This window comes from Bufo bufo, chromosome 4, assembly GCF_905171765.1.
Source record: "Bufo bufo chromosome 4, aBufBuf1.1, whole genome shotgun sequence".
Classification (NCBI taxonomy): Eukaryota; Metazoa; Chordata; class Amphibia; order Anura; family Bufonidae; genus Bufo; species Bufo bufo.
The window spans coordinates 460,285,425-460,295,117 of NC_053392.1; the positions used below are offsets into that span (position 1 = coordinate 460,285,425).

At 49.8% G+C, this 9,693-nt stretch overlaps 1 long non-coding RNA gene across 1 annotated transcript; it reads left to right on the plus strand.

The window, feature by feature from the left end:
- The first annotated feature begins 3,259 nt into the window (after nt 1-3,259).
- LOC120997300 lies at nt 3,260-7,917 on the plus strand. Its single transcript, XR_005778145.1, has 4 exons — nt 3,260-3,379; nt 5,142-5,199; nt 6,243-6,313; nt 7,884-7,917. It is a non-coding gene; the product is annotated as an uncharacterized LOC120997300 (long non-coding RNA).
- Nucleotides 7,918-9,693: the final 1,776 nt, after the last annotated feature.

The following is a 9,693-nucleotide window of genomic DNA, read 5'->3' on the forward strand; positions in this document are numbered from 1 at the left end:
TGGAGCCTAACTATGACTTTACCGGAGCCTATAACAGGAGAACGGAGCGGCGCCCGGGGATAATAGTAAGTGCAGGGGGATCCCTGGGCGCCGCTCTCCATGTATGTATATTCAGTTTACATACTTGATTCAGATGAAAGGTCCTCTTTAATGTGGAACTGTCCGCGTCTACGCAGATATTGGAGGGAGGTGGTAGATCTCATTGTCAAGGTTTATAAGATTTCGATTGAATGTTCTCCTATTTCATGTATTTTGGGATATGTTGGGGAAGTGTCAGGATCCAGAGAGGCCAAGCTGGCAATTCAGCGCATTCTATATCAGGCTAGGAAGAGGATAGCGTCCCGATGGATAGCTCAAGACCCACCGGAGTTAAGTGAATTAATAACAACGACACACACCTTGGTGCAACTCGAGAGTTATGTTTATCAAAAGAGGGGAAATAACAAAAAGTTTAACAAAATATGGTATACATGGATTGAACACTTTCATCTTACTGTTTAATACAAATGACTGAGAATGGAAAGAGAAAGGGAAGTCATAGGCAGTAATAAAGGAAAAGGAGTATAATATAACATAAGGTACCTTAAAAAGCAATAAGTAGGAGCTGATGTGCTTGTGGCGTGAATGTGCACTGGATCGTAATCTGCAATATGCTGTGGACTTTTTTCTTTTTTCAGGGATAGACTGCACCTGGACTTTGGGGCTGGGGAGGGGGGGGGGGGGGGGGAGTTCGGGGTGGGTTTATGTGTGTATTACTTTTGTTCACATGTAAAAAGAAAAAATTGATCTTAAATAAAAAGATTTGATCAAAAAAAAAACATACGACTGAATGTTGAAGGGGTGATGTTTACATGGGATTGCATGTTGGAGGTGGCTGGGGAGGAGGTGATGTTATTTAAATGGGACTGTATATTGGAGGGGGCTGTAGATAGAGAGGGATATTATTTACATGGGACTGTATATTAGAGGTGGCTGGAGAGATGGTCTGATTTTAATTAACATGGCACTGCATGGCAGGGTAAGGGAAATAGTGTTGTTTACATGGGACTGTATGTTGGAGAGGCTGGAAGGAGGGGAGTGATGTTTACAAAGGACTGTATTTTGGAGAGGGCACAAGAAATGATGTGATGTTATTTAGATGGGACTGTATGGTGGAAGGAGGAATATAACTACAGGGAACACTGCAGCGGGTATTATCAATACTGGGGGCACTTCAGGGTGAGTATTATAACAGTAGGGACCAGTATTAATAATGGGGACACTGTAGGGGTATAATAAATCCAGGGACATCAGGCGCTCTTATTACTACTGGGGGCTCTATAGGAGGGACTTATAGATCGGCCTTATTTCTACTAAGAGCACAATGGGGTTGGTTTACTACTGAGGGGTCTGTAGAGAACTTTATTACCACTATTGGGAGTCCTTATTTCTACTGGGAGCTCTGTGAAGGTTATTATTATTAATACTGGAGAGCTCTTCTACTAATAAGGGCACTCTTGGAGAGCATTATCAATGTTTGGGGCACTGTAGAAGGCAGTATTACTAACGAGGGCATTCTAGAAGGGAATTACTATTGGTGGGATTATGAGGAGCACTATTACTAGAGGGGGGGGGCGGGGACTCATTTTTCATCAGGATAGTATTTGGGGGTATTAGGGAGCATAGCGAGGATAAGGATAACAATCGGGGGACTCCAGGTTGGGGGATGATGATAGAAAAGTGAGGAAGCTAATACGTCTGTGTGTCACACTCTGCAGAGACGAGGCGCGGCTGAAAGAAGTTGTACGGACCAAATTAAGAAGATGATGACAGAAAAGATCTATATCAGAGGAGACGTCACCTGGGAGGCCCTGGATGTGACAGGTATGTGCTGCTGTATAGCGAGTACAGCAAAAAGGTGATGTGCGGGGGGATGGGGGCAGGGCTCGAGTCTTGCGGGAACGTGTGGTAACTGCATTCCTGCACTTTCTTCATAGCAGGAACGCCGTTCCCTTTCAGGGCCGCCTGTCTTTAACGCCGGGCAAAAGGATCAGGAAGCGGTGAAGGCTTTGTACTCACCGCTTCCTGGTCCTCTGTAGGTAACGCTTGAAGTTAAAATATACCATCCATTTGGAGAAAACTCGGATCCGATGGTATATTCTATATCCAAAACGTTCCCATGGTGATGGGGATGCTGCATCATTGGTGGGCAGTGCGCCCTCCCCCTCCCTCCAGGTATTAAAATCATTGGTGGGCAGTGCGCCCCCCCCCCCCCCCGCCCTTGCCAGTATTAAAATCATTGGTGGGCAATGCGCCCCCCCCCCACCCCAGTATTAAAATCATTGGTGGGCAGTGCAAAATCACCCCCCCCCCCCATCATTGGTGGCAGCGGCAGTTCCGATTGGAGTCCCAGCAGTGTAATGCTGGGGCTCCGATTACCATGGCAGCCAGGACGCTACTGAAGTCCTGTCTGCAATGTTACTCTGGAGCATTATACTTACATGCGCTGTGGCCTCCTGGTTGCTCCTTCTTGTATCTCACAGGTCTGTGTGGCGCATTGCTATAAGCATAAGCAATGCGCCGCTAGACCTCTGAGTTAGAAGAAGAAGGAGCACCGGGTGGCCACAGCGCATCTAAGTATGCTGCTGACTAACTGACCATGGCAGCCAGACAGGACTTCAGTAGCGTCCTGGCTGCCATGGTAACCGATCGGAGCCCCAGCATTACACTGCTGGGACTCCGATCGGAACTGACACTGCCACCAATGATGGGGGGGAGGGCGCACTGCCCACCAATGATTTAAATAGGGGGGGGGCACAGCCCACAAATGATTTTAATACTGGGAATGGGGGGGGCACTGCCCACAAATTATTTTAATACTTGGGAGGGGGAGGGCTCACTGCCCATCAATGATTTTAATACTGGGGAGGTGGGGGGGAGGGCGCAATGTCCACCAATGATTTCTCGCCCATATTCATTGGGGGACACAGGAACCGTGGCGATAGCTATGTCCTATAGGCGTCGTTGACACTAGTAAAAGCTGTTAGCTCGTCCCCTGGCAGCTATACCCCCTCCAGCCTGGAGAGAGAGCTTCAGTTTTTTCTAGTGTCAATAGGAGGCAAGACCAAGGTAGCTCCAGCAGATTTTTTATTTTAGTTTCATATTTTCTTTCTTTTTCAGGTGGGAAACAGTGGACGCCTCGCCTCCCTGTTCTCCCGGGGCAGCACGCCAGCGTAGGTCTGCCACGCTGCCTCCTCCCCCACAAGACGACAAGTTGGACCAGGGCAGCCTCGCTCCTCTGCATCCCGCGACCAGAAGGGTCACCCATGTGCAAGTAGCTGAAGGGGTGACCCTGCTGGAGAAGATAAAGGGCAAGATGGCGGCAGGGAAGAGAAGAGAGGTGAGTACACGGGACTAGCTGAGGATGTTAACCCTCCTGGCCCTCCCTCCCTCTTGGTGGCAATAGTCTTCAACAGCACAGGGTTTTAGCGTAGCCCAGCACCCCTGATGCCATTCCCAGCTCCCCTCAGGCCATTGCCAGCTCTGAAGTCATTCCCAGCACCCCTGAAGCTATCAGCACCTCTGATGTCATTCCCTTCACTCCCCCTCTTGTTGTCCTCCAAGAAGGGACATCGGCACATAGGGGGCGCCGCTCCGGAGGGAGTTAACTGCCATACGTTCGTCCGGCACCGCATCGGTGTTCCGGCCGCGATATTGTTTGCCCGGCCCGCCGGGTGCAGCCCCTGTCCGTTGCCGGGCAGGCACATTCGCCCGCTGCTCTCTTCATGTGGCCGGCCGATGCAGGGGCTAGCATGCCCTAATCGGCTATTCGCAGGGGCTTGGTTTGCTATTTTGCGGCCCGCTAGGCCGCAAACTTCGTCCCCCGGAGGAGGGGGGGGCTCTCTGGCACAAATTATTCCCGCCCTACTTCCCCCTTCCCCAGAAACATGCTGAGCTCCGCCCCCGGTCCTCAAGTGGCCTTAACCCTTTCTGCCCAGCTAGCTCTTAGGCCGGCGTATCTGGGGATCTACTCTAGTGCAGGTTTTCTAATGGGAAAAAACTTAACCCCTTCCGGCCGGCATCTTAGTTTAAAAAAAAAAAAAAAGATGTGCGCCATACGGGTCCCTCTCCTCTGCCCTCACTACCGCAGGACCACCCTGTTTGGTGGTATCACGCTGGGCCCGTGTCATATCGGACAAGGAGGACCTCTCATAGTTCCCAATCCTCCCTCCGGCCAACGGTACTTGTCACCCTTCCATAGGCGGAATATTTGCAATACTTCGGGATGCAGTACTTGCCTTACCTTATTGTCCCCTGCCACAGGTGGACTAAGTATAGTATCAGTGCCGGACGTATGATTTCCCCCTTCTATAGGTGGCATAATTGCATCTCCACTGGGTTCCGTACCTGCCGTATGCGTTAGCCCCTTCCTTAGGTCGCGCAATGACATTATCACTGGCTACAATGTGTGCTGTATACATTACCCCATTAATTAGGTGAATTAATTGCACTCCCACGGGGTACAGGACTCGCCACATGCACTATTTCTCGCCGTGGGCATTAACCCACTTCATTGGTGTCATATTTTCCCTTCCACTGGCTTAGGTACTTGCCGTATGCATTCCACCTTCAATAAGTATGGTAATTGCACCACCATTGGATACGGTCCGACTGTCGCGCTATCCTTCCATAGGCGGAGTGTTGCACATCACCGTGCTTCCTGGTGCATTTCCCCTTCCAAAGTGATCCACTAGCAGGGGAATAACTAAGCGTCTTGGGATGCTGCAATTCAACTGGCAATGGTCAGTACCCGCGGGTACCCGTTACTCTTTCACTAGTGGTATATGGGTGCCGCCAGTGGATACGTTGGCTATTCCTCATTGTATCCTTCTTTTCCTTTGGTGCTGGTTTTGGGCAGGGGGTTACCTAGCATCACTTCTGTGTCATGGAGACCCCTCATCTCCATGGGTCTCCATTGTTACAGTCGGTCATGATATGGTCCGCATCAATACGTAGTGCGTACACCATTGCACATATATGGTGAGTACGTTCCAGCGAGTCGAGTGTTCATTGACTCTGTATTCTCTAGCCACCACTCCTTCTTTGGGAATTGGTTATGCTGGCACTCTGGTTTAGCTGCTACAGCTTGTTCTCCTCCACAGGTGCAGCTTTTCGCCAATGCTCGAGTTCGTGGTCGCTGCAGTGGGACATTCCCCTCAGGTAGGGGTCCTACCCTGGCGCTAGCTTGGCAGTTGCACCTCTCCAGCGCCCTTCCGGGTAGAGTTTTAAAGATTCGCTCTACTTAACTGTGGCAGTATGGTACGTGGCTTCTACGGATAGTCTTAGGCCTCCCCCATCAGTTTTGCGCTGATGGGGCAAGCGCCGCATACTACTGTGGGAGCGGTATTAAGTGACCACTACATACTTGGGTACTTACTCCACAGCTCTTTCGTCAGGCGGTGGACTCTTTTTAGCACTGAATTAGGTGGCCTATGTGGGTGGCCCCCTCCTCTGCTGGGGTATAGGGCTAGCAATACAGTGTGACTCCCCTTGCCTGCCTTCCTCCTCAGGCGGAGTTTTTTGCACAGCCACTTAATCCTTGGCTACTTCTGTATAGCGCCGGTCTCAGACGGGGAATGGGCTTAGACCTAGCCTATTCTTATCCTGTCTTTTCCTCTCTGGCTCATGGTTCATAGCCACCCCGCATGCCTTGATGGTTCCTACGTTACTACTTTCCCTCATCTGCATTGCATGGGGTATTCGTTTGGTGGCCTTCCATTCCAGGCACGCTCCGGTCCCGACTGGTGGGCTGTGGCGCCCTCCACATCCCTCCTTCTACAGGGACTCTCGGTGGTCGCTGCTTGGGCCGCATGGTCTTGCAGGCGACTGTTCTTGATGCCTGCAGGGACGCTTACTTCCATGGGTCTCTGTTTTTTTCCCTTCCTGTGGACTGCTTTTGGACGTCCCACGGTTCCTGTGTCCCCCAATGAATATGGGCGAGAAAAGGAGATTTTTGTATAACTTACCAGTAAAATCTCTTTCTCGCTCTTCATTGGGGAACACAGCACCCACCCAGTATTGTTGTCTGGCCACGGTTGTGGCTGTTGCTGGTTAGAACCCCGTTGGGTCTTTTGACATGGTTGGTGTTCCACGTGTTTTCTTGGTTGGCTTGCTTCACCTACTGCTTGTACACAAACTGAAGCTCTCACTCCAGGCTGGAGGGGGTATAGCTGCCAGGGGAGGAGCTAACAGCTTTTTACTAGTGTCAACGCCTCCTAAAGGACATAGCCACGGTTACTGTGTCACCCAATGAAGAGCGAGAGAGATTTTACTGGTAAGTTATACAAAAATCTCCTTTTTAATACCGGGGAGGGGGGGTGAACTGCCCACCAATGATTTTAATACCGGGGAGGATGGAGAGGCACTGATTGGGGGGCCTGGGGGCTGATGGAGAGGCACTGGCGGGCGCTGGTAAGAGGCACTGGCGGGCGCTGGTAAGAGGCACTGGGGGGCAGCACTCGCAAATAAAACATCTGCTTAGTTCTATGTTTCGAGACACAAAGGTATCTACCCCAACACAGTTTAAAAGACTATGTAAGCTTTCGACTTCTACTAAGGGTCTTATATCGGATATTTATGTCCTTTTATCAACCCCTGAACCACCGCAGGTCTTACGACATACATATATGTCTAAATAGGAGAGATACCTTGAAAAAGACATCTCGCCAAGTGAATGGCAACTTATTTGGCGTAGAGCAGCATTGTCATCTACTTGTGTGACCTTTAGGGAAAATTCATATAAGATATTAATGTTTTGGTATCATACACCTCAGATGCTTAGACATTTGAACCCACTGTTTCTGGTAATTGTTGGAGGTGTGATTCTAGCCAAGGGTCGTTGTTCCATATCTTTTGGGACTGCCCAGTTATTTTTCCACTGTGGAAGGAGGTCCAACGCCTTTTATTACAGATTTTTAACATTACCTTCTCATTGGATCCATATATGTTTTTATTGAACATGCCTCCAATGATACTAAAGAAGCCAGTGCTCTACATGGTTCTTTATATTTTGTCGGCTGCGAGACGCCTTATTGCTAAGTTCTGGAAGAGACGAGATATACCTACTAAATTGGAGCTATTCAATAGTATAGCGGAGGTCAGAAGAATGGAATATTTGACGGCATGCATTAATAATACAGTAGACAAATTTAATAAGATTTGGCAACCCTGGGATACTTTCTTTGATATGAACAACTAAAAGTCTTTTCCCCATTTTTCTTTTGTCTCCCCTCTTGTGTCTTGTCTTGTCTTGTCTTGTCTCTCATTTGTTTTCTCAAACTATTCAAATTTTTATAATAGAGTAAGTGATCCATTATCCTGGTTTTCGGGATTTCTCAAGATAAGCTGTTATTTGATTGAGAATGACTAGTGCAGCACATTGGTGCTGTAATTGTGTTGTCAATTTTGCTGTTTCTCTCACTTGGATTATTTGAAAGTCTATTGATCACATGAGAAACTGTATATGTATACTTTTTTTATTGTACTTATTCTAATAAAAAGACAATTATACAAAAAAAAAAAGAGGCACTGGGGGCTGATGGAGAGGCACTGGGGGCTGATGGAGAGGCACTGGGGGCTGATGGAGAGGCACTGGGGGCTGATGGAGAGGCACTGGGGGCTGATTGAGAAGCACTGGGGGCTGGTGAGAGGCATGGGGGTCTTATCTGAGGTCTGATTGGGGGTCATTTATATTGGGGTCTGAGTTGAGGTGTGATCTGAGGTCTTATTGGGGTCTTATTAACATTGGGGATCTTATTGGGGCTGTTAGCTGAGGTCTGATTAACATTGTGGGTCTGATTGGGGGTCTGACCTGAGGTGTAATGAAAAATATTTTTTTTACGCAGCAGCTTGGAGAAAAAAGGCCTCACAGTCTCACACACTCCTTCTGCCCGGCCAAGCCTGTCAGCACCCCTGAGGCCAAGCCTGTCAGCACCCCTGAGGCCAAGCTTGTCAGCACCCCTGAGGCCAAGCCTGTCAGCACCCCTGAGGCCAAGCCTGTCAGCACCCCTGAGGCCAATCTTTCCAGCACCCCTGAGTCTTCAGAACTGTAAGTAAATTATATATAAGGGGAGCATATGATATGAATTATGTCTGAACATAATAGCGCAAATTCCAAGTTTTTGTTTACGTTTTATGTTGCACTGAATATTCTGCGGGGGGTCGGGTGGCAGTGGATATTGGGTGAGTTCCCCCACTTTTTTTCCCAGGACTTAACCCCTGGATGGGGGGTGCGACTTAGAAAACTGGGCCATATTCAATGGGGCTTGGGCCCTGGTTCTTTTCAGACCCTAGCTACCCCCCCTAAGTGGGAGGAGCCTGTAGCACAGAAACCCAACTAAGCTCCTACCACACAGTGCTGAGGAGCTGTCTGTGCCTTCATAGGAGAGCTGACCGTGAAGAACGGGACAAGGTAAGTAGTTACTGTGGTTGGTTGGTTGGTTTGTTTTTAACACTGAGGGCATGACTGAAGCGGGCACAATGGGCAGTAGTTTTGGGGGGATCTGACACCTGATGGCATGGCAGGAAATGCTGATGGCAGCCTGATGGTACTGGGAGGCAGCTGATGGCATCTGGGGGGGGAGACAATGGCACTGGGAGGGGAGGTCAGGGGGTGGGGGGCTCGACGGCAGCTGAAGCTGATGGCACTGGGGGGGAGGGGAGCCTGGCATCTACAGGGTGCAGATGATGGCACTGGGAGGGGAAGTCAGGGGGTGGGGGCTCTCCAGCAACTGAAGCTGATGGCACTGGGGAGAGGAGAGCCTGGCATCTGGAGGGTGCAGATGATGGCACTGGGGGCATGTAGGGGGAGCCTTCATGGCGGTGGGGGTGGTGTTAATACGTTTTTAATTATAAATTTTTAATTATTTTTTTATTAGAGTAGTCAATTAGTCGTTGGATTAATCAATAGAATACATGCTGACACTGTTATGGGAGTATCAGATGCCGACCCACTGCCCAGAGATTGCTTTTATAGCTCTGGACTCAATTTGCCCACTTTGATCAGGGGTCGGTTTCGAGATGACCATGGGCTAGGCAATGGCACTCATCACCTCGTTGATGCGGCCTGCCAGAGGGCTGGCAGGCCAAGCTCATTTTCAAGCCCGGGATGACTTCCATAGCTCTGGGCTGAGTTTTCAAAGTTTGAGCAGGAGTCGATTTCCACATGACCATGGGCTACAAAGCGCCATGTAGAACTTCCATGGACCAGTATGAAAGAAGGTGAGAGCGATAACACCAAATTTAACTCACCTGGGGGGCGTGGCTAGCGGAGGATGTGAGCAGACGTGCTGAGCAGAGCTCCCGCATCATCTCATCCGGTTATCCCGAATAGAACCCCTTGAATCCGAATTTAATTCACCTAAGTTGAAGCCCCGATACTGCTGAAGTCTGCCCGCTCAAGTGTGGGACTTTTATTGCCGAGTTGTGAGCTGAGATGGGCCCGAAGCGAGACTCTAAAGGTCCGAGCAGAGAGTTGCAAGATGGCGCCGGGCCTGACACGCCGAGGCGCAGTGACCGCGCAAAAGATATCCAGCGAGAGGCGGCTGCCAAACTGGGGAGATTCGCGCACACATCAGAACCCCCAGACCTACCTGAATCAAGCGGGAAGTGAGACAGACCATCGTCTCACCCTGACACCGATCGTGAAGGTGAGGA